The sequence below is a fragment of the Ambystoma mexicanum genome, chromosome 4q (assembly GCF_040938575.1).
Source record: "Ambystoma mexicanum isolate Mex_15411 chromosome 4q, UKY_AmexF1_1, whole genome shotgun sequence".
NCBI classification, from domain to species: Eukaryota; Metazoa; Chordata; class Amphibia; order Caudata; family Ambystomatidae; genus Ambystoma; species Ambystoma mexicanum.
In genome coordinates, this window is record NC_090928.1 from 183,073,087 (window position 1) to 183,099,074 (window position 25,988).

Consider the following 25,988-nt stretch of genomic DNA (forward strand, 5'->3'; position numbering starts at 1 on the left):
GAGTAAGGGAAAGTTCGGAACTATAAAAAGACAAGAGGGCTTGCATGGCCCATGTCAGAGGTAATGAGAAAGAAATTAATCAGTAAAATAAATATTGTCATCATAGACCGAATATCAAGGTCAAGCAACAAATCTGGTGAGATCTTCAAAGTCTACATTTAACTAGTGAAACCAGACCAGGTAAAATGCAGCGTAGCACTTCCTCAAAAGCTAGTCGCTGACACCTCTGTTTTTTCAATGACAAAGTAGAAATCCTAAAGTACACCATCATCTCCCAAGATGTATTTATTGATGCTCCTTTTGTTGGCTACAGGGCAACCTATTCTTTTACCTCATACAAGTCCACATCAGAACAAGAGCTGATCAAATGTGTGAAAGAGCTGAAAGCTTCCTCCACAAAAGTGATCCAGGTCCTGCAAATCGAATATAGTATCAAGTGAACATACTAAGGGGATCATATCCTGTTCCTCAAAACATCCAGTTCTGACAGTAATGGGCTAGTAAGATTCCATCCAATATCAACTTTCAATTCAAAGCAAATATCTTGGAAAACCTGTTCACTTTTCAACTTCAAGCAAACCTTGTAAGTAACTCTGTTTTTAATGATTAATATTTAGGATATTTTGAGAGGGGCAAACACAACCCTACTTAACATCATGGTAGGAAAATATAGATAAAGTGTATTATAACAAGGCAGTCACCCTCATCCTTCTTGGCCTGATGGCGACATCTTGCCCATGCCAACCTTTATGGGTCCACCAGAATTTCCCATGCAGAACGCACAGAACTCTAGCGACATCTTCAATGCAAGCCGGACCTTCAACCCTCACGTTTATGCTATAACCAGGTCTGCCTGACTTTCAGCTCCACATTCTGTGGAAGAGCCTTCAACCCTTCCAATTCCTTTGCAAGACTCGGGAGGTTTGAGCTCCGAGACTGTCCTGCCAGGGATTCTGCAAGAGATTTTGCATTGACCAATCTCAGACTGCTAACCAACTTCAGTCCAGAATATGATGGCTCACCGGAATACTAGCCTGAAGAATTTTCACCATATCACTCCATCTCCAACATGTCTACAGTGTCTATTGTGTAAAAAAGAGTGCCCCCTGAAACTCTATGCATCAAATGTAGAGTATGTTTGTACAACGTTTCTAAATACCTGTTCTCCATCATGTGACACAATAGTCCATCAAGCAACTTTAGTTCTGTACTAACAGGGATGTTCAGGCTGCCACACAAGATTCCCTGTAGTGGTAGGATCATCTCTTTCATAGGCCCCAAGATGTGGTATGACCTGCTAGGTTTAAGGCAGGCAAATAACATATGCTGCCTTAAAATACCATTGAAAGACTTGCTACTAAATCACGCATTTCCCCTCTAACTACAACTGTTGACTGAGGGATATGCTCAGTAAACTGAGCTTCATTGCCTTTCATCGCTTTTAGTGCCTCACAGATCATCTACTGGCCATCCCCAGACGGTGACCTCTTTACGAAAATCAATGCCCAACCAATTTCAATCAAACTGTCCCACTGCACTGATGTTTGAAATTGTTTCTATTAATATTAATATGGTATATGTAATCCTGTTAAATATGTGTTCAAGTGCATGTTCCCCACAACAAGTAGGTGACATAGGTCTATTTTTAATGGAAATATTAAATCGTTTAGCCCTCCCCCTGCTTGTCTCCCCTGCAATTAGAAGCACTTTGCTCTACATGGAGCACATTATAAAACTTCCATAAAGTAGAATAAAAGCTCACACTTCACAGTGATATTTGTTAAAAGAGTGGTCTCCAGTGTCACGGTTTTTCCACACATCATCTGTACACCCACTCCCCGCCTCATAGCAATGTATTGTAATCAGGTTTTTTTGGGACCGGGCATCACTTACTTTTACATGCCCTTAACACTGCGCCCCAGACTTGTTTAGCATGGCCATTTTGCGGTAACAGACAGCGAGACCCGGTTAAGGTAACTTCAACTGCCTTCATGGCATAGATAACATCACACAGCCATGCTGCTAATGAGTGCGGCCGATGGGCCTTTACGCTCTTCTAATGCAATCAATTGTAACCATGGAAATGTGGAAGAGCTCTCACCAATAAAGCATATCAACAGAGCCTTTCTCACTTCTCACTCAGTATGTGTCTGGTGGCCTGTTCTCACTGATTGAAACTATGTTTAATGCTCCAACTTTTTGCTACAGCCTAAAGGTCTCCACATTTTTGATTTACATTTGTAAAGCGCACAAACGGCCCTTAGGCATCGTGGCGCTGTTGCAGTATTCTTACTTGCATTGTAGTACAGAGCAATGACATTTAAGACATTAAAAACCAATAATGATACAGACAAACAGTAGAGATACAGGTTGAGGGGAGTGGTAGGTAATGTGTTCTTATTTATTTATTTATTTATTTATTTTTTTTATACTTTCATCGTCATGAAAGTATAACCTACTCATGTTAAATGTTTTAAATAAAAAATGAAATCGTTTAATGATGCATGATCTGGATTTTTAAGTAAAATAGCTTTGAGCATGAAAGGATCTGCAGCTGGTATGACTTTTTCATTGAGCATTCTCATGTAATGTTGTTTTATAATAATAGTTACAATACTGTCTATTAACATGTGAGAAAAACATTTTGTCAACATAGCTCCCTCGATCGACCACTCTGGTAAAGAATTCTTGGTATTCATGGATACCGGCAGACTACGGGTTTGCTGGTGGGGCACCTGAGTTACCTCCAGCTAAAAGCTGGAGGTAAGGGAGGCGGCCTACTGGCAAAAAAAGCCCCCATTACCGGCATCGGCTGTGCCGGTGCTGGTAATGATGGAAAATCCCCTTGCAAAGTCCTATGGGACTCCATGAATGGGGGTTAACACCATCTCTCTGGCACCCGTAATCCGGCGGCAATGCCGCCGGACCGGGTGGCGGAAACAGCAATAACATTTGCTGGTATCCTGGCAGGTTTACCTCAGAATACCAGCAGGGTCAGAATGCAGCCCAGTGTGATTTCCAATTTTGAATAATTTATCATAATTTTCGGTACCCATTATTTGACATATACAGTTTCACACTGGTTAGTCACACTACCAAATTATTTTTGACCTACAGAAATCTTTCACATTTATTACAGATGTTAGCATGGCCTTATGTTAGGACCTGAATAAACTGGTTAAGAAATAGCAGTAGGACAAATGGAAGAACTTCCGATGCAAGTCAGTGCCAGAAAGAGGGCTTTGCTGTACCTCAATTGAGTCACATGGACGATAGTTCATCTTGATGTCACTGTCAGACGTTTCAACTGATGCCCTCATTACAAGAAAAACACTCTGTTCTTTGGAGACATTGTTGTGTTGTGCTTACCTATTTATGTATTTATTTTTTGAGTTGTACCGTGCACTAACTCACAAGGGTGCCCCTTCAAGTCGCCTGCGAAACTCAAAACAGGACATCGGGCACACTACAGAAGTGCAACATGTATACCAGAGATAGGATGCATGGAAAGAGGCTACACACCCAATAAGTCAGCTTAGTCATAGTCAATATCCAAAACCTGAGCTGACATTTGGGTTACATGATGCAAGTTATGCTTTTTCTAGGGCACCATGGGTTACAGAAATGCAGATTTTTCATATTACAATAAACATACACAAGTGGATGGAGGAACAAGTCTGGCAATTTTGCACAGAGCAAAGGTAGACCCATTTGATATTATTAGGAATGATTATATGCGGCCAATATGACGGAAGTGCTAATCATAAAGTATACGTGTGTTGGAGCCAGGTGCAGGAGCCTTCGGCGGGGCGATGGACGATTATTTGATTAGTATGTGGGCATATCTGAGCTAGATTTTCTATTCAGGACGCCAGGTGTCCCATTCCTTCTGAATATTTTGATGCTATATTCTGTTTTCAGGGTTGTGGGAAATTGCTCCAGAATTTTGAAACGAGCAGTGCAAGGGATCTGCCTCCATGTTTCAGACTTTTGAACTTGAGTCTAGTTAGGTTGTTACCTGTGAAGCTCTGAGCAGTCTTGTAGGTAAATATTTTCTTATGTAAGTTTCAGGTTTTTTGGAACAATGTTATGGAAGATTCAGAAAGGAATACAGTTCATTTTGTGTCTTTTTCTCTTAGCAAAAGGGAGCCACTTGAGGTTTTACAGTCTGGCGAGATATGGTCCAAGGGCTTGCGTCCCAAAATAGGCCCAGCTGCTTTATTTTGGATATGTTGCAGGAGGTTCTGTATTTTTTTGTTTAACCTGACATCTGTGGTCTTTAAACTGGGGGCTGGCAGAAATGTAAGCAGTAGAAAATCTGTTTATATTTTAAAGCATGCAGGGACCCCCTGGACATCCATTGGGACCCCTAGGTGGGGGCCAACCCTGTGGTGGGTGGGCAAAAATAATATTTTTACTCAAGGAGGGGGGCTCATTATCAATATGTTTGAATACCAGTGTCCTAGGTAGAAACTAATATTATAGTCTAAACAAGAGAGAACAATGGCTCTGGTCACCTCACGTCTGGCATTTTCAAGTAGGAGACAGTTCTCCTAAGGATGTGCAGCTGGAAGTGTGTGTTTTTGGGTTAGGGAGTCTATTTGTGGTTGTAGTCAGAGTTTGGTGTTTAAAATGATGTCACAGTTCTTTATCAGATATGTGCCATACTAACAAGGGGTTGCCATTTGAAAGGAAGTGTTGTCAGGTTGCGATCTCAAAGAAGATGACCTCTGCCTAAGAGGCATTAAGGACAAGAATATATTTATCACCCAATCCTGGGGGAGTTCGTGCATTTGCTGAATGTTCTCATCAGGTTCCAGGTTGAGTAGTACCAGAGAATCATTGGTGTATATAATTGGAATGATTTTGAGAGGCGTTTTATAATGTCTGCTAGCGGGTTAATCTAAACATTAAAAAGCCACAGTGATAAGATGGAGCCCCGGGGGACACCACACTTTGAGGGGGAAATTGTTGAGTCAAATGCTACTTTTTTAACCCTCAAAGTGCAATCATCAGGGTAGGTGGGGATCCACCCCAAGGCAGTATCATCTATTCCTTTCTGAACTTTATTGAAGGAAGTCAATAGATAATGAGTACTTGGGCTGCTCTTGTGAAGTGCTTTCAGGATTTCTTCTTTCATGATACAGAGACTTCTGTCCGTATTCCTCTTTAAGTGCCAGCCAGATTAGACTTCATGAAGAAGGACGTTCTCTTCATTGTGGAGAACCAGTTGGGTGGTAGTTATGTAGTATTCATTACCACAATTTTAGCAATGAAAGGAACATTATGTTTTTGGGGAGCTGTGGGTCAGCATTCAGATTATGATGAGGTGTGTTACAGGGACAGCATGTAGGGATATTTGGATACTGCCCGGTATCAGTGATGCATTACACAATTCATTGTAGCACATCATTGAATATGTCAGTGGTTCTGCCAAGCCAGCTATGTTTTCCTTGTTCAGGGTTGCTTGGCACAGATTATTAACAAATGGCATTTAGTTTCTTAGTTATATTAAGCAGTTGAAGAAGATCCCCACAAAAGGTATCACTTTTTTAAAGGACTCTAGGGAAGTATGAGTTACTTGTTCCTTCTCAGGTACTGATACCATAGATGAGTTAGTCAAAGGATACTGTTCACCCGTGGATCCCCATAAATAAATGAGTTACATTAAATTAATACAAATGTTACTGTAGTCTAACAATCCCATTAGCAGTCACCATTCTAAGGGAACAAGGTGTTGCATTATTACAGCATGTCCTCCTACATGTGTCACACTTGATATCCATCCATCCATCCATCCATCCATCCATCCATCCATCCATCCATCCATCCATCGATATATCCATCTGTCCAACCATTTTTACCTGTAATATAGTTGTATTTTTGATTTGTATTTATGTTTTTTTGTGACTCTTAATTGAGTTAGCCATTTGGAGTATAACCCATGGTTAGACTTAGTCACCAATAAAAAAGAGGCTCACATGTACAAATGGCAATTAAATACTTTTGTGGCTAACTATTTTGGACTAAGCCCCACCCACTTTTTTAGCCCTGCCTCTTCCATGCAGTTCTTAACGCTTAGAACAGGGGCGTCTCTGGCATGGACATCTGAAGTGAAGGGTAGATGAAGAAGAAAAGGGCAATTCCTGTTTGGACATGTTCGGACCGGGGTGACCCATGACCAGACCCCTGCTGCTCTTAACATCAGGTACTCTCCCTAAATATGTGTTTTACCCTTCTATCCCAACAGCCGATTCCTACCATCATCCCTCATCACCAACAATGCTGCTCACCAGCAACATCATGGACACAGCATTGCAGCAACCACACCTGTGTCACCATACACCCCATCACCACTCCATCATTCACCATTACACGAAAATTGACGCTTGCAAATGTCTGCTCAACAATCAACCATGCAGCTGAAATCACTGACCTTATAAAACACACAACTTGGATGCTATCTTCATTACTGAGAGCTGCATGACATCCACCTCCACCCACATCCTAGCTGTCCACACCCACAACGGCTACAGAGTTCTGCGATGAGATAATCCAAACAAGATCAGTGGAGGCCTCGCCATCATTCACAAGGCATCATCGCCATGCACCCAACTGGACATCACCACCATTGACTCTTTCGAAAACTTATCCTGCCCGTTCCCAGTCTCCCCAATGGACAAAATCACTTCTCATCTCATCTACAGGCCACCCACCCCCAACACCTCCTTCATCAAAGACTTCACAAACTTGGTCACCACCATGTCTCTCATGCATGCCAACAACATCTTCCTCAGTCACTTCAACAGCCCTGTCAACCAAGTCAATGAAGGAAATTCTGCACTGTCTACTCAACACACTAAAGAACCAACTCACAGGTAATATCACTGACCTCATGATCACTGTACTGCCCACCCTCCATTACAGCTCTCCTAGAGTTTGACTGGTCGGACCATCTGTCAATCTCCTTTTAAACCTGTCACAACACACCTCTGAAGCAAACCCATTGCAAACCGAGCAATCAAGCCTTTAGAACCTTCATAAACTTTGCAGTGGAGGCTCTGATAGAAGACCTCAATGAACTCCACCTTCACATGGGCTGATGTACCCCTGATGAACCAAGATTGCAACACACTACTCCAAGAATACAACACCATTCTCACAAACAACATCAACCACCATTCACCAGTGAAACAATGCACCCTCAAGCCTAAACATTCAGCACTCTAGTACACTGAAGAGCTCAACCTCAACAAACAAACCATCAGAAAACAAGAAAACAATTGGCGAAAATCCTGCAGTGCATCTGACCTCGTCCTGCTCAAGGAACTCTGTACTACACACAGGCGATTGATCAACACTGCCAAGTTCAACTACTACCACAACACCATAGCCAAGGCCAACAATGAAATCAGAGCCCTGTGAAAAGCCACCATGCACTTCATCAACCCTCTGCCCACCCCACCCATAGTACACTCAATCAGAAAATGCACTACCATCAACTCTTTCCTTATCAACAACAAGATCAACATGATCCACCAACACATAGACGCCAACACCACAACTGACATCACAGTACACACCACATTTCGCAAAACCAAACCTTCCTCAACAACTTTCAAGACATTGGGCCTCATTACGAGTTTGGAGGCAGCCATGCCCTTAATAAGGGCATGGCTGCCTCCAAACTCGGGTCTGGGTTCCCTGGATGGGGAAATACTGGGCCATTCCGACCTTGGAGGGCCCGGTATTTCCCCATTCAGGGAACCCGGACCATCCCCATTCCCATTTGAGCCCCCATAGGGCTCAATGGTAATGGGGAGCATGCTAACAATGGGTCCGTTAATGACGGGCCTGTTGTTAGCATGCTGGGCCGCCTGCGGGACCTGTTAAGGACGTCTGGTAATACAAGGCATCCAGAGCGGGTCCCGCGAGTGGACCTCGTAATTGGGCGGTAAGGGGTTAACGGTTCCGGCAACTTTACTGGCGCCTTTAACCCCTTACCACCCACCTCGTAATGAGGCCCATTGTATGCAGACAACATCCTCCCTGCCTCCATACTCAAGACCGTTCCGAATGAAGCACTCTTCAGTTACCTGATAATCATCAACAGCTCCTTAACTCAAGGTACAATTCCCTTGATCCTCAAGATCAGACAAATCCGCCCATTTCTTAAGAAACCAAAACTGGACCCTGAAAGTCTTAGCAACTACTACTTCATCACCCATCTTTCCTTCCTAGGTAAGGTCCTTGAGAAAGCAGTAGCCACGCAACTCCTCCAACACATTGCAGCCAATAACCTCTTTCAGTCATACCAATCTGCTTTTAGACCCAGATACAGCACAGAAATGGCTTTTATGAAGGTAATCGACAATGCCCTTAAGATCCTCTATGCTAGCCATCCTTGCCTCCTCGTTCTCCTTAACCTCTCAGCAGCATTTGACACAGTAGGCCACAAGACAGTCATTGACAATCTACATCGCTGCATAGGGATCCGCAACATCATCCTCAGCTAGTACAAATCCTACCTTGCGAATCACCAACAATTCACACAAATGGATTCTTCTGGATCACCACCTCTAAACATCGCTTTTGGAGTCCCCAGATTATCCATCCATCCACCCTGTCCCCCATGCTCTTCAATCTTTACATAGAACCGCCCAGAACCCTCCTCGCTCCACACAACATCCACATTCACCAATACTCAGATGACACACAGATCTACCTCAAGACATCCTGCATCAAAGACATCCACAGGCTCAAGACCTGCCTTACATTGGTCCAGACCTGAATGTCAGTGCTTACCTGAAGCTCAACCCCTCCAAGACTGAATTTCTACTGCTGACCAACAACACCAGACATCCTGACATCCAGAACTGGTCCTCTGCTATGAACCACGAGGGATTCAGCCCCCCTCCCCCCCAGCTGGTCACCTGTGCCAAGTCCCTTGGGTTCAACATCAACAGACACCTCAAGTTCAAACAGCACATAGCAAGGAAGACAGAAATGGTCTGGTGCCAACTTTCTCTCCTGTGGAAAATCAAGCCCTTCATCCCAGAAACAACTTCAGATCCACTGTCCGAGCCTTGGTTTTGATCTCTTTTTTTCGGCCCTGCACCCCCAAACTCCAGTTTCCCACCATACAAACCCAACCCAACCTTTTCCCCACAGGATTTAACCCTTTACCCTACCCCCACATATATTTTCATTATGTTTTTTTGTTATATCATTTTTGTTATATATTCATTCTATATAATGTTTTCCTTATAAAGACTGTATACCGTCAATTACCAACCCTTGTCCCCCACTCCCCGTTAGCTCCCTGCTCATTTGTTCTCTGCTTCCCTCTATGTGATCTTCCCCCTATGATTGTGAGCTGTTCATTGCTTCTTGAAGCTAGGCCTGCACTCAATAAATAACCCAACAATAATTATAATATTAACTGTTTGAGTTTTGCCCAAGGTGGGTGTTTTTAGCAAAATGTGTTCCAAGCTGTGTATTTTAAAGAATATTTGTTCATTGATAGTGGTCAAAAGTACCAGCTGGGCTGTGAACTAACTAATTAGACTGCCCCACTTTGACCAAAAGACTGACCTACACTGGCATGTTGCTCTGCACTTTGTGGATTGCCCTATTGCCCTATAGGCATGTCTGAGCCTGATATCCCCTTGTGGTTCACAGAATGGATGTATGTATTATATAAGTATCGATGATTGGCATTTGTAATATCTGGTCTCAGAGCTAATGTTGTAAAACATGTGCAAATAGCTTTATTCATTGTCCAAGTATCTAATCAATACATTAACATTTAATATCCCCTTGAAACATGGCATCATCGTGTTGCTTGCTGTGCATACACTTGGTGGAGTCATGGCCAACTTGGAAAAAAAGTGCATTAATGGATCCTTCTGTGCATTTTAATTTCTATTCACAATGAGCTTCCAAGTTCTTTGGGACTATGGGGGTCGTTACGAGGTAGGAGGTAACTATGCCGCTATTAGCGGCATGGCTACCCCCTTACCGGGTACCGGTTCTGGGTTCCTTGAATGAGGAATTACTGGGCCATTCTGACCTCGGAGGGCCCAGTAATTCCTCATTCAAGGAACCCATCCCCATTCCCATTTGAGCCCCCATGGGGCTCAATGGAAATGGGGAGGATGCTAACAACGGGCCCGTTGTTTGCATCCTGGTCTGCTCACGAGGACCCGCTAAGGACGCCTGGTAAAACCAGGCGTCCTTAGCGGGTCCCTCGAGCAGACTCGTAATAGGGCCGTAAGGGGTTGACGGCTCCAGCACCTTCTCAGAAACTGACGAGGGTCTGACCTGATCAATGCCCTTACTTCCCTCCTCCTCCTCCTCACCTTTAATTGCGTCATCAGAGGAGTCTTCGGACGATATTGCTCTCCTTTCCCTTCAGGCGAGGTCCGGCTTTTTTGTGTGGGTTTTAGGACGGTCTCTACTGGAGGCCACCTTGCCAGATAGCGATACGCTCGGCAGTGGGACCCCCAGAGAGCTCACCCCAATACCAGGGAAATGCTTGGCTGAAAAACCCTGGAGAATGAGTGTAGTAGCAGGTTCTACTGGTGTTCACAGACCTTGATTGAAGAAAGGACTCCAACTCCCAGAAGGCACTCCGGATGCAAGAATGAAAGTTTGGAAGGATACAAGGAAGCGTAGAATCCAATCATGGGTAATGCCGCTAACGAGGATACCACCTTCCGTAGGACCCCAGCGTGAGGAGCACAAAGAATAACACGGCCCGCAAGGAATGCAGGTAAGAGTGTGGAGCTGGGACACTTTGAAAAGGAGGCCAGGGGAATCAACTGTACGGAAAGAAGGGACATGTACAGAAGAGGCAGACGTGTAGCAAACACACAGAAGGAAGCACAGAACAGGAGGGTGGACTCAGGGGGTTAACAGGACAGAAAGGAAAACTTACAGCGACATAAGCCACAAGCTTTGGAGAGTGGATGAAAACAACAGCGTGTTAACCCAAGAAGGCTGCAGAGTTGCAACGCACCGATGCTTCTGAGAGGCATGTACTTGTATGCGTCTCCAGTGCCTCAAAGACTAGACCGCTGCGCTTGATGCTGCCGAAGTTAGCCCTTCTTCCATTTCCACCACAATATCCATGGCCAGCACGTCATGACAGTATGACCCCTTCTCAAAGGTCCCCCTCCTGGTTTACCCAGATGGTTTTGATGGAATAAGTGCAGAAGCCTGGGTGCCCTGAGGTTCCTGGCTGGTTCCCAAGATCTTTCTGTCCAAGGGTACCCTTTCCAGAGTATGAGATACTGAACCACACTGTGTTTATATCGGGAGTCCAGAGTGCGGGACACTTCATACTCCTGGGAGTCTTTCAGGCTTGGACTACTTCTCTTGATTCGTCTCTTATGTGGGTCAGGTGGTAAAAGGACCAATATATCTGGGAGCAAATTTTCCTGGATGTACTCGCCTAGGTAGGTATTTGGTAGATAGTCATACCTTACCCCCGGTCTGCCATGCTGGATTTAACCTTCTGTTCTTGTCAGCCAATTTTTTATATGTTTGGCGACTGGCTGATATGGTTTTCTGGGCCTTCTTATGGATTTGTTTCAGGGAGGCCAACAACTGATCGATGGTGGGTATATTGGTGGATTTTATTGTGGAAAAAGGTATATGTCTGGGTTCGTACCCATAAGTACACTTGAAAGGACTCATTCCGATAGCTGAATGAGTTGTGTTGCTGTAAGAGAATTCTGCCACCGATAAGAGAGGATACCAATCGTCCTGTGTCTTATTGCAGAAGCATCGAAGATATTGCTCAAGCGTGGCATTAAGTCATTCAGTTTGTCCGTTACTCTCTGGATGAAATCCCGATGATAATGCTCTTTGGATCTGTAATTGTTTACATAACGTAAACTAGAATTTGGAAGTAAATTGTATACCTCTATCAGACACAATCCTGTGTGGTAATCCATGCAGTCGTACTATATCTCTATGAAAAACCTTGGCTGTGTCGGTGGCAGAAGGAGTACCTGATTCAGGCAATTCTATGATAAAATCCATTGATAGGTGTTGTAATGGTCCTGCGGGAGGCTTTTCTTGTTGGAGGAGCCCCAAGGGCCTTGTGGTACTGTATTTACTCTGTGCGCAACTAGGACAAGAAGAGACCTATTCCAATGTGTCCTTTGCCATTGTTTGTCACCAGAAGTGTTGTCTCAATAATTCCAGGGTGGCTGAGCGGCCCTTGTGACCTGAAGTTGGTAGGTCATGACACCATGTTAGTACTTGTGACTGGAGGGCTTGCGTGGGTAAGTATAACAAGTTTTCTTTCAACAGGAATTCTCCCCTTTGGATCAAAGACTGAATTTGGGTATCAGAAGAATTCTTTTGTGCTTCCAATACCTCTTGTAGAAAGATGTTAATGGCACCTATGAATCTCTTTCCTTTTAACAAAAACTCATGACCTGAGCACTTTCCTGAGTCTTCTCCTTGGCTTCATGAGACTAACTTACCTGCCGGGGAAGGAGAATCACTTAGCTGGCGCTTCATGAGAGGGCGTCAGCTAAGTGATTCTCCTTCCCCGGCAGGTAAGTTAGTTTGCAATCAAATTGGGAGAAGAAATATGCCCATCTGGTGTGTCATGAATTTCTACATTCCATTTGTTGTAGAATACTGAGATTCCTGTGATAGGTGCGAACCTGAAAAGGGTACTTGGCTCCCTGTAAAAGATGTCTCCACTCTTCGCAAGCGTGTCTGATCACCAACAGTTCCTTTTCAATCACAGCAAAGTTCTTTTCAGTGGAAGTAAGTGTCCTAGAGTAGTGAGCTATGGGATATTCCAGCTGATCTTCTTTCCTTTATAGAAGTGCGGCTCCGAGAGCTCCCTTGGAGGCATCCGTTTCTACTATAAAGGGCAAGGTTTGGTCTGGTTATCTGAGGATTGGAGCGGAAGTGAAGGCTTCCTTGAGCTGCTTGAATGCGAGGTCAGTAGGCCAGTTGGTAATGGTGCAGTCTTGTTTGGATCCATCTCTAGCCGATTCTCCAAAAGAATAAAGCCCAAATATGGAACTGTAGAAACCTCAAACAGACATTTTTCTGGTTTTGCCAACAAATGATGGTATCGGAGACTCCTGAGTACTTCCCTTACTTGTTGGCGATGTTGTTCTAATGTCGCTGAAAAAATCAAGATGTCGTCTAAATATACCACTACTGAGTTGAATAATAGATCACAAAATACCTTGTCCATAAATCTCTGAAACTGGGCTGGTTCGTTGACTAAACCAAAGGGCATCACCTTGTACTCCTAGTGGCCTAAGGGAGTCCGAAAGGCTGTTTTCCATTCATCCCCTCTTCGTATCCTTAGGAGATGGTATGCTCCTCTGAGGCCCAGTTTGGTAAACCATTTAGTTCCTTGTACTGCTTCCATGATATCCTTTATTAAGGGAATGGGGTACCTGTCTCTGATTGTTAGGCTATTGTGACCTTGAAAGTCTATACAGGGTCTGAGTTCATTTGTCCCCTTTTTTGGTATGAAGAACAAAGAAGCCCCAGCTGAAGAGGTGGATTCTTGTATAAGACTGTTCTGCAGATTGGTTGCTAGATATTCCCGTAAAGCTTCTTTCTCGGGAAGAGACAATGGGAACATCCTCCCGAACGGAACCACTGCTTCTGGAATGAGATCAATCTTGCAATCTTTGGTTCGATGTGGCCGTAGTGGTCTGGGCTGAGTATCTGCAAATACATCTATGAACTCCTGGTATGCTAATGGTATGTAGTTGATATTCCTTGCTGGGATTGAACTTCCTTGGTGGTTCTGCTTTTCTTCTTTGGATAGACAGGACTGAAAACAGAGTTTAGATCGGAATTCCATCGTATTGGAACCCCAATCTATGCGGGGATTGTGCTTTCTCAGCCATGGGATACCAAGGATCACAGGGAAGTGGGCTGCCTTTATTAAGTCAAATACGATTCTTTCATGGTGAGTCTTCATCTTGACTGTGACCTCTTGTGTTTCTTGTCTGATCAGTCCTGACGATAGAGGGGTGCCGTCAACGCCTTCTACCGGAATAGGTTGGTGCTTTTCTCTTCTTGGAACAGCATGTTCTCTTGCCCATTGATCGTCCATAAACTTTCCAGCTGCTCCACAAGCCAGCATGGCGAGGCATTCCACTGTATGTTTCTTTGTCCATTCCATAACCACCTTAAAGACCATTAACTGGTATGAGGGATACAAAGTACCAAAAGCATTGTTAACACAGGGATTGGCCAGTGAAGCCCTTTCCGTGTCCCTGTTCAGGGTCACGGTCTTTCGTTTCCTGACCTTCTGGGAGGCACTTCAGGGCAGTCACGCGGAAGATGTTTCTCAGAACCACAGTACATGCATAAGCTCAAATCCTTTCGTCGTCTTCTTTCAGCAGCCATCAGGGGACCCCTGGCGGTACCTATTTGCTTAGGTTCTTCGGTCTGAGTTGAGAGTCTTTCGGAGGTTACCAGTGGGTAGGAGGGAGGAGTATGCAGAATGCTTAGTTTGGGTTTCCTTCTTTCAGTCCTTCGCTCCAAAAGACGGTATTCAACTTGAAGAGCTAAGGCAACCAGTTCTTGAAAGGAAGCGGGTCTCGTCACCCTTGACAGTTCATCTTTTATCTCCTCACTGAAGAGTGTTTGTTTAGCCGAGTCCGGCCATCCAGTTTCCAAAGCAACTCTCTGGAAGTTGGAGACATATGTCTGTATATCTGAAGGACATTGTTTGGTGTCCAAAAGGTTCTCGTATGCTGTATATAACACTTCTGGTCTTTCAAACCTAGTGCGGAATTGTTGTATGAAGGCTTCGTAATCATTCAAAACAGGATCGGAATTTGTTACCAATGGGGTTGCCCATGCAAGAGCATTGCCCCCTAGGTTCGAGATGAGAAATCCGACCTTGGCCCGGTCCAAATCGTACATCTTGGGGCGGAAAGTGAAGTAAACCCAACATGCATCTAGGAATTCTTTGAATCTTTTGGGATTACCCTCATATTTACTGCATGGTAAAGGCATTGGTGGAAGATCGCTACGAATGTCCTCTCATCGAGTGATCTGCTGTTTCAAGGCAGCATTGTCTGCTTTGAGCGCATTGTTCTCTGCTTTCATAGTCTTGAGTTCGGCGGTAATTCCTTGTATGGCATTGACCAGCTCTTGATATTGCTCTAGGCTGGCCATCTTGTGGTGTTGCAAACTCTCCGAAACTGACGAGGGTCTGACCTGATCAATGCCTTTACTTCCCTCCTCCTCCTCCTCCTCCTCACCTGTAATTGCATTGTCAGAGGAGTCTTCAGACGATATTGCTCTCCTTTCCCTCCAGGCTAGGTCCGGATTTTTTGTGTGGGTTTTAGGACGGTCTCTAGTGGAGGCCACCTTGCCAGATAGCGATACGCTCGCCAGTGGGACCCCCGGGGAGCTTGGTCCAATACCAGGGAAAGGCTTGGCTGAAATACCCTGGAGGAATGCGTGTAGTAGGAGGTTCTACTGGTGTTCGCAGACCTTGATTGAAGAAAGGACTCCAACTCCCAGAAGGCACTCCGAATGCAAGATTGAAAGTTCGGAAGGATACGAGGAAGCGTAGAATCCAACTAATGGGTAATGCCGCTAACAAGGATACCACCTACTGTAGGACCCCAGCGTGAGGAGCACAAAGAATAACACGGACCCGCAAGGAATGCAGGTAAGAGTGTGGAGCCGGGACACTTTGAAAAGGAGGCAAGGGGAATCAACTGTACGGAAAGAAGGGAGTCGTACAGAAGAGGCAGACGTGAGGCAAACACACAAAAGGAAGCACAGAACAGGAGGGCGGACTTGGGGGGTTAACGGGACAGAAAGGAAAATTTACGACGATATATACCCCACAAGCTTTGGAGAGTGGATGAAAACAACAGCGTGTTAACCTAAGAAGGCTGAAGGGTTGCAACGCACCGATGCTTCTGAGAGGCGTGCACTTGTACGTGTCTCCAGTGCGTCGAAGACTAGACCGCTGTGCTCGATGCTGCCGAAGTTAGCCTTTCTTCCATTTCCACCACAGTTTCCATGGTGAGCACGTCATGACACACCTTTACCGGCGCCGTTAACCCCTTACCGCCCTCCTTGTAATGAGGCCCTATATGTCTTATTTCCACTGTATACAAGAAGTATACAAGACATCCAAGCAGCATGGAGTCTATTGTCAACTGTTCCCTGTGCTTGAAATCGCCCCTTATGATAAAGTACATAGGAAGTGCGCTCTTGACTAGTGAGGAGTAATTTTGGTGGTATTTTTGGGAATTCAATCTGCCTCAATGGATAATGACTAATATTTATCAGAACTACCAGTTGCACATTGCACTTGCTTATAATACTGTCCCACAATAACCCCCAAAATGTTTCTTGCTTTAGGCAGATTTTCCTGCACCTTTGGCACTGATCTACTACGCAATAGGCCAGTTAAAGCCTGTATGTGTGCTAAGCAGGTCAGTGTTTCGAATGCCTGCAAGTCTAACTCAGACATTCATCCTTATTAGGTTGAAAAATTGAGTACCAATTTGTATTGGGGAAGGACACATTGTGCAAGTGGTGTGTTGGCTCCACACCCACACGGACTTGCTCCTGGGCTTCTCCAAGCTCTAGGAGTTCTCCCAGAGCACGGCTGTGTTCAGCAGCAGATAGGTCTGACTGAGAAACTGCTCCAGAGTTCAGACACTGCTGAAGGCGTCTCTCTAGGGAGGCTGAGCTCTAGCCAGGCGCAGGGAAAACAATGAGGTAAGTTGGAGTGTGTGACATCACACCAGGTGAATTATTATTCCTCGTGCTGGGAGGAGGGATGAGCAGGACACCCTGCATCACAGCAAGCATTTTCCTGTTCTTCATTTTCCACCGCCTTGGTGGAAAGGGGAATTACCGCCCCATTTTAAGTTTGAAGGGGTGGTAATTACCCCTTCCACCATTGCCCTTCCCCATTCCCATTTTTGCCCCATGGGGCATAATGGGAATGGGGAAGGCGCTAATTACGGCACCGCAAATTGCGGTACCGTAATTAGCTCCCTGTCCCTTTGCGGGTTGGTTTTTAACGCCTGCAAAAAGCAGGCATTAAATTCTCCAACCCACAAAGGGACCTCGTAGTAAGGCGGTAAGGATTTACCGGTACCGGTAAAATACCGGTACCGGTAAACCCTTACCGCCTACCGTGTAATGAGGCCGAAACACTCTATCCATGAGGAGCAAATTGGCTCCTTGCTTCACAATACACCAACTCATCTGTCCCCAAAGGAGCCGAGGCTCCGAAAGTATGTCTTCAACAGTATACTAGCACCGTCCAATGGAGGCAACCAGGCTTCCCGGGTGATGCAAGCCTGACTCTGTATTACATGTTTGGGTATGGGGGACCGAACCGATTAAACAGGTTGAGAGTATTAGCTTTGTTAAATATAATCCCAAGCTTACCACTTATAACATCTGCGGATCAAAAATTGTTAGACTTCATCCATCCTGATCGGTACGACCATGTCCGGCTAGTTTTTCACTCCTGTGTAGTGTACAAAGCACTACTAGCGAAGGTAAATGACTTTAATAAATTGGGATATGATCTCTTAACCTTTAGCACTGGATTTTGTAAAGCACATTATGGCACCCAAAACGATCCCATAAGGCAAGGAAAACACGAGTGCAATGCGGAACAGAGAGCGGGGGGTACGACACACCGCTTAGAGGAGGACCAAAACTGGGGATGCCTTGCTCTCTCTCTGAGAGAATCCATTTCCCAACTACAAGGCCTAAAAACCCAGCTTTAGCCAGACTCCATACTTTTCGATAACATCATGGAATTCCAGAGGCTTTATGAACGTATGTGTCTCCACAGAATTATGCCACAGTTTAAGCGAATTTTCAATAATCTGTCTCCAAGAAACACAGTTGACTACCATCCCTAGTTTTGATCGTTACGACGTCAGAGTCGAATTAGCCATCAAGGGGGCGAGAGGGCGGCCGCCAGGTGGGCTGCTAATAGCAATAAAAAATGGGCAGGACATTAATGCGATTAATTCCTCATAGGTTGGAGTGTTAGCTGTCATGCTGGAGCTTCCCCTAAAGTATCGTGCCATTCCATTCTGCTGATATCTAATCTTATTGAGACCCTAAGAGCGATAAATGAGCTGATCGAGGACTGGATGATTAATACACCGGGGCGGGGGGTAGATAATTATAGCAGGTGACCTAAATTCAGAATGTCCGCTTTCAGATATTAATGATTGTAACCACTCTGAGCTAGTATAAAGACTGTTGATGGTTAGTGAACCTAAAAATTCAAATGCCCCCTTTGTGCAAAAGAAAGACTCTCCAAGGTCAAATCTGGCTAGATATGTTTCCCAATTGGGGTTTATGTCCTGTAAATGCGCTTCTTGACTCCACTGCGAGCTCCGCCACATGGCCAGATGGCAAGCGTACATTATATATATATATATATATATATATATATATATATATATATATATATATATATATATATATATATATATATGTTTAAGGGCCTTTTTGACCAAGTAAAAGTTTAGTGACCATAAGATGTTTCAGGCCTCCCTATATCCATCGGTAGGGGGGAACACAAGGAAACACCGTGCGGTACCTTTGAGTGTGAATATTAAGAAATCCAATATTGTCTGGCCCACAGGAAATGTCTGCAAATTAAATACCCTCTTTATGATTGACTTCACTAGCTCCACCATGGGTGCTAAATTGCTTGCATATTCACACACTTCCTTCAGTCCCTATTTCCAATCTCTAATAAAAAATAAAATGTGAAAGATATGGTAGTTTGGCCTGTAACAACTAAAAGGCATAAATATGGGTTTGACTTGATGGTACAGAATAATAAGAAACTGTGCCATAGAGAAATATGTACAGTACTGAACAATCCAATTTCTAATGACCTACAACATAAGCCTATAATGAAGTCTAAACAAAAATTCAGTAACTGGATCAAGGGGCACCGTGTGGACATTTACCAAAATGATAGTGAAAATATTTTTGCAGCCGTGAAAGATGGCAGTACCAGACAATTTTCGACCTTGATAAATGCTATGGAGATCACCCAGAACACAACCCAAAGTAATGTTATATCTGAAAGGGCTTGGGCAGGACACTTTGGCAGCATCTATGGAAAGAAAGAGATGCTATTCACGGAATTGGATGGGCTGAAGGCTAGAGTCTGGGATGTACCATTTACAATTGACGATATTAAGGATTTAATAAATAAGGCCAGCCTGTCAAGAGCAGTGGGGCCAAATCATTTAATGAACACTACCCTAACAAATAATGATGACCTATGGGCCACGGCATTATGTCTCCTGTTTAAAGATATTGGGCCTCATTGCGAGTTTGGAGGTAGCCATGCCGTTTTTACCGGCATGGCTACCCCTAAACTCGGGTCCGGTGGTCGTGCTTTCCCTGTGGCAGCTGCTAAAGCATGGAACCAACTGCCATGGTTTCTTCATGCAACTCCCTACCACCTGGCCTTCCGGTGCGTCTTGAAGACTCTTCTCTTTTAAATTGAGTCTGCCTCACCTAGTTCCTCCTAGCACCAAGATGCCCTCGGGCGTATGTGCGCTTTATAAGATCACATAACATAACGTAAGATAGATTGTTAGGACACATTCTGTTACACTGTAAAGATTTGAAGGGCCTTATTGCATTTTTTCAAACAAAGGATTTAGAGGCATTTCCCAGCATGTGTCCGAAATACTGTCACAAAAGATTGCATGTTAATATCCATGGGATGGAAGCATGGACAAGATTGGTAGTCTTGCCTCACAATGTGAAATGGTGAAGGTGCAATGGGTAAGCAAGATTGTGGCAAATTGCGGTAGAAAGAAAGAAAGAAAGAAAGAAAGAAAGAAAGAAAGAAAGAAAGAAAGAAAGAAAGAAAGAAAGAAAGAAAGAAAGAAAGAGAAAGAAAGAAAGGGAGAAAGAAAGAAAGAAAAAAGCAAAGAAAAAAGCAAAGAAAGAAAGAAAGAAAGAAAGAAAGAAAGAAAGAAAGAAAGAGAGAAAGAAGGAAAGAAGGAAAGAAGGAAATAAGGAAAGAAGGAAAGAAAGAAAGAGAGAAAGAAAGAAAGAAAGGTCTTGCCAAGGCAATATATATATAAAAATATATTTAAAAACAGATTATTCTTTCAATGAGTTTATGTCATTATAATATATGTCATGACAATGCAGAACCATGATATTGGAGTAGAATTATGCCAGCATGCACAAAGACCACCATATTAAATTTGACAGGATGGCCTCCTAATCCTGCCATTGTCTCCCTAATAATTAGCCAAGTTAAATCAGCATCTCATGTGCTCTGGTTGAGATTATGCTTTTTAAAATGGCAACAAGAAAAGCCCTTTGTGATCAGGAAATGATGTAATGTGTTCTGTTCGGTAACGGTTACAAATATATGTTGCGCATTGGTTCTACCCAACATATCTAGCGTTTTCACAGACCACTGGGAAATATACCGATCACATGCAGTAGGCAAAGTTGAAATTCGTACATTTGATAAGTGAGAGCCAAGATGTTTCAGAAGAGGCATTGGCGTGTCAAGCACCTTCTGAGCTGCGTTGTGCTCATCTGTCAGTCCCGTCTCCTCTTGGTTTTCTAGACTTCCTGTTTCTCCTCTTACATGCGCCGCACCGAGGCCCACGGGCGAGTTGCGCCCTATGAAAGATAATTCACATTACCATTAGTGGTGTAGCCTGGATTTCCTACTAGGGGAGGCCTGCATGATATAAATGTGGGCTCGAGGAAGAGGCAGACGCATTAGCGCTAGCATGCTCAAGTGGGCTAGGCTGAAGTTTATGCTTTTATCATGTCTTTTATGATTTTAACTAACATTTTAAAATAAACAGTATTCAACAAAATGCACCCTTACATTGTACCAAAACCCAAAGCGACACAAAGTAATCTACTCTGAGCGAAAAGGCTTGTTGTCAACGTCTGTCACAGGAATGCATACTGTTGTGTGACATGAGAAAAATGAACTACTACAAAAAACAAAGAGAGAGAAACACACTTGTGTTTCGGAGAAATATTCTAAAATAGTGCTAACAAATCATTCTCTTACCTATAGAGCACACAATGACCTGTAGTTCAGAGCGGATTATAAATGTGTCATTTCCCTGAATGCTATTTGTGAACTTCAAAGGCAGGACTGGTTGATGCCTTCAGACCTGGCAGGGAATAACTTGGGAACTAGACACAGTACTCTGTGTTCCACTAATACACCAAAAGAGGCAGGATTTTTGTTGCATGCTTGTAGTCATTGTTTGACAAATGTAAGTACTTTGGGTAGAAGGCATAATGGGTATATATACACTTGTCAGGTTACATGTGATTTCATGGAATCCCAAAATAACTAATCTAATTACAACAAATAAAAAACAACTAATACCAAAATAACAAATTCCCTTTTCTTTTTTTGGGGGGGGGCTCTCTTTTTGCTAATACTTTCCCCCACCCCCAAAACCACTATACCCACTAATTTATTAGTTATTTTGGGGTTCCATATAATCACTGCATACCACTTTTAAAGTACCTTAGCATTGGTTTTTATAAATTATTGCAACACATTCCCAGTTACAGCAGCCTGCTTCAGTATGAGCGGGACACTTTTTGTTATCAATAAAACAATGTTTGTTCTTTTTCCAGCATTTCTCTTCAGGTACAAGTTTTTATTTGAGCTTTTATCTACATATATACACGGTAGGAGGAACATCCAGCATACCATAGCCAGAGAAGGGAAACACTTCCCAATTGTTATTGTTTATTTGTTAAGCGCTTATACACAAATGAAGTGCTTCAAAGCACTTCAAGGCGACAAGGGAACAAGGGAATACAGAGTCATTCTTAGGCCTTGAAGTTTCTGAATTATCTAGGAAAAAGACTAGCAAACTAAGCCTGACGGCATAAATACTAGTGACAGTGTATGAAAAGAAGGGAGGCGAGAAAGGGAGAGGAGAGGGAGAGGGGCATACAATCCTTATACAACCGTGATAGGCCACACATGTTTCAGATAGTGCAAGTGCTTGACAGAGAGCACTAAGGGGGGTGAAGGAGAAGGACATACAGGTAATAATGGGGAAGGAGAAGACACACAATAACAAAAAACTACCGTACTTGGCCTGGCAAACTAGGCATAATACAGTCTAAGGTAATGTAAGTGCCCAGACAGGAAGTGGGAGGGGGGGGGAGAACAAGTGCACCCAGTCCAGCAGGGACCTGAGTTAATTGCAGAGAGGTCACCCTTCCCATGGAATGACTTCCAGAAGTGCAGTAGTGGAGAGCAGAGTGTAAGGCCTGGGGCAAGTGCAAGGACTGGCGGTGGAGTCTGAGACCTGTGTGGCTCTGGAGGTGCATCAGGCGACCAGTCAGCAAACGGAATGGTGCTAGGGAGAGAGGTAGGCGGGAAGTAGGCAAGAATACAGAGGGGGAGAGGGTAGAGGGAGAGAAAAAGAGGAAGTGTACAAAATAACAGCTGTGACTCTTTAATACTGGGTGGGGTTGCAAATTCCATCTGTGGAAGACTCCGAAATAGGTGATTATAATTCACCTTTTGTGAAGTAATGAATAGCATTGTGGATGATGGTGATTGTGGGACTTATTTGCACGCTTTCCTGGCTTTTTTATGACTCAATTGTGTTTGTTTCGTTTTTCAGTGGGTTCATTTATCTGCACACTGTGCAGTACAACTTATGAACAGCAGCCTGGAGATCATTCCTCTCCTCTCTGGCATGTCGTGGTATAGATTTGAACCTAGGGAAGAGGAAGGGCATTGCAACCCATGATACAGACCGTCTACACGACTGGTGCCAGATCGCAGTTCCAAAGCCTAGAAATTCAGAATCAGCATTTCTCACTCACTGTGGCCAATAAAGTTGTTTATATGTGACTTACAAAGGCATTCCAATGTGCCAAGCTCGATGTATCCGCCACTGTGGACTAAAGCTTTCCTTTTAAACTCGGAATACATTGTGAATTAGGGCTAAACACTGCTGTTTGCCCAATCGGCTGGGCAAACATCTCATGGACTGGGGAACCCCTGCAATTAACTATGTCCTAGGAATCGTTACACCCACCATTGCAACTTTTACATTTTTGATCCAATTATTTTTAATTAAATTCGGTTGTATGATTTCATTTTGACTGGGTGAGAAAAAAATAAAACAGTGAGCACTATACTACTATCCAAGTATGCTTTCTGTCGGGTGAAAGAAAATGGACCTATTGCTCACCACTCTCCTGTCACTTTTAAGGTTACTGCTTATCTTTGTTAAAGATAAAGCTTTTCACACAAATGGTGTTGCTGCACTTGACTAGCCGTCACACTGGCTACAGGAATTTCAAAGTCCTTGTGGGGTACGATATAAAACAAGAATTTTTCATTCATATTTGATGTTATGTAGTTTGTCCTTCATGAACGCATTCAGCCTTGGACATCTGAGCAGTAGGACAAGGCGACAATTTACCTTGTGCAAGTGCATACAGCATTGTGATGCAGGCAAATTCATGGTGTTTAATTGAAATTTGAAAGGGCTTTTTCGTTCATGAAAAATCATAGCTTGGTGTGGCATGCAAAGGTGTATAGGATGTGATTGGATGCAGTTTTGGAAGTAGAACAGATGGGATGCATTTTTTAGTGGTAGAAAAATGACAGTCCATTTTTTGAGGGAGCCATCTTTGATGGATTATTTATGATTTGTGTATTCTTGATTTGTACAGCACCTAAATTGCTCTACAAATAGTGTTACTCTGTGGCATGTGCTTATGGTTGTGGAAGGATCTTCTCTAGTGACAATAGTGTTACACCCTTCGTGCATCACTCATAAACGTTCTCGATGAGCATTCTTTACCATTTGTTGTCCAGGTCATAATTTTTAAGAGCATTCTATTGCCCTCGTCAGACAATGACTGAAAGCTGGCTAATGACACATTGTGGCTTTACCAAATGACTTATTATTTTGAGATCCAGCAGTCCACATTCTTCCAAATGCTCAGGTCATGGTGGTGATCATGCCCAACCCTCAAACGCAGGTGTGTCCACTAGGTGTATTGGTAAACTGAAGCAATAACCTACACATCTCTCTGTGAGCTGATGATGAGAACATGCCCAACAGTGTGAAAACACCTCTCGTATAGGTCCAACCCTGCCGCAGCCGATCACAGAGCAATGACTACAAGTGTGTTGTTGTCCTGCAGTTTTGCTGACACCTCACATATGGCATTACACTGAATTGTTATCCATTTATTAAACTATACCTCACAGTTCACCATCATATGGAGGATGAACTGCCTTCAATGCATACTCACCCCGCTACCCCAACTGAGGAAAGCACTGTTTTAAATAGACTTCAATAGATCAGAAGCAAAACAATTTAAGCCCCCAACAAGATGCCACATAATTTGAACAGGTCCCCCTCTCAAACGTAATTAACTTCACCCATCCTGGACAATTGAAAAATTTGTAGATTTATGTATCTCATGTTTTACCTCTACTCTAATATAAACCTGAGTAACTAATAGAGTTACGGCCGTGTAGTTATGGTTAAGTTGCTCAACTGCTAGGAAGAGCACTTTTTTGGGGGGCTTATAACTCTTCTCCCCATGGACAAATCCTCACCAAACTTTGCAGAAAAAGTATATGGGGCTCTCTGAATTTGGGAAGTTTGGTGAGGTTTGGTCTAGGGGGGCCAAAGTTATAGGGGGGTCCCAAATATTTTTTTTCCCATAGACTGAATGGACAAAAACTTTGCGCACGCATACAGGCCAAACCGTTGGAAAGATTTTCATGAAATTTGCAGCAGGAGTGGCGGCTTGGTCCCGAAAGCGTGCTTTTGTACATTTTGTGATAATCAGTACTTTTTTAAAAGCAGGTAAAATGTACGTCTCAAAAAATGAGTGATATCTGGCTCTGCTTTGTGGTCCCATTTCCCGTTCAAATGTCTGATTGGGCTGCAGTGTGGCGTGATGTCGTTGGACATTGGATGCGCCCGGTGGCTGGCTAGAGGGAAGCGTGATGAGAGTAATAAGTTTGGGTAACGCCGCCATGCGGTAGCCGAGGATAGTGTGGCACCGTAAGGGGCTGGAAAACATGTGTTCCAGCATACAGTGGTGGGAATAGGGGATGAAAAGGGTGGGGGAGTGTATTCGTGCATACTGCGCCAATTTGCGGGTACCTTCTCAGGCGACTGGCTTGTATGGTGACTGCAGGCAGCCTTCGTTTCGGCACGATACGTCTTGAGGCGCCCTGTTTTTGTGGTGAGTGCTGGCAGGCTCAATAACAGATAGGGAGTGGATTGAAACTGACATGAGCATTTGTGCATAGGGTGTACTATGCTTGTGAGTGGTAAGCCGCTAGCGCCTTCGATGTATGGCTGGACATGCCCTTGTGCATTTTTTGATGCAAAGTACACCAGTTACATACAACTTCCTTGTCCACTAGTTGCAAGTAGGTTTCACATTGTTGCCTTGTGTGTGTGTGGTGTGTCAGCATTGTACATATTTTTGATTGAATGGGTGTCGTGATTGGTTTTCCATCCTACAGTTTTTGGTCCATGCCTGGACATGATGGAGTCAACAGTCCTGCAGTGTGTCGACTGGGTCATGTGTTGGAATACAGTGTGTATAGAATTGCATAGGGTTCCATTGGATGTTTTATGTGGTTGGATTGTGGCCATTGCATAGAATACAGAGCCCTGCACTGTACTATGATGTATTGGGTCTGTGTACTTCATAGACTGTTGGGAGCAGGGGCAATGTTCTGAAGATTGTGGCCATTGCAGAGATTACTGATTACTGTGCTGTTCTATGATGTATTGGTTCTGTGTACTTAATAGACTGTTGGGATGAGGGGCAATGTTGTGAACATTTTGTATTTTGGTTGGCAGTAGAAAAATACTATGTGAGTGGAAGTGGGTAGATGTGCTGGAGGCTGTGTTATGTTTGTTGATTTTGCCAAGGATCTACAT

General features: G+C 43.8%; 1 long non-coding RNA gene across 1 annotated transcript in view; it reads left to right on the forward strand.

Annotated features, from left to right (window-relative positions):
• The window catches only part of LOC138468490 (uncharacterized), a 1,478,099-nt gene that overhangs the window by 585,154 nt on the left and 866,957 nt on the right, over window positions 1-25,988 (forward strand). The gene's annotated exons all lie outside the window — the stretch shown is intronic.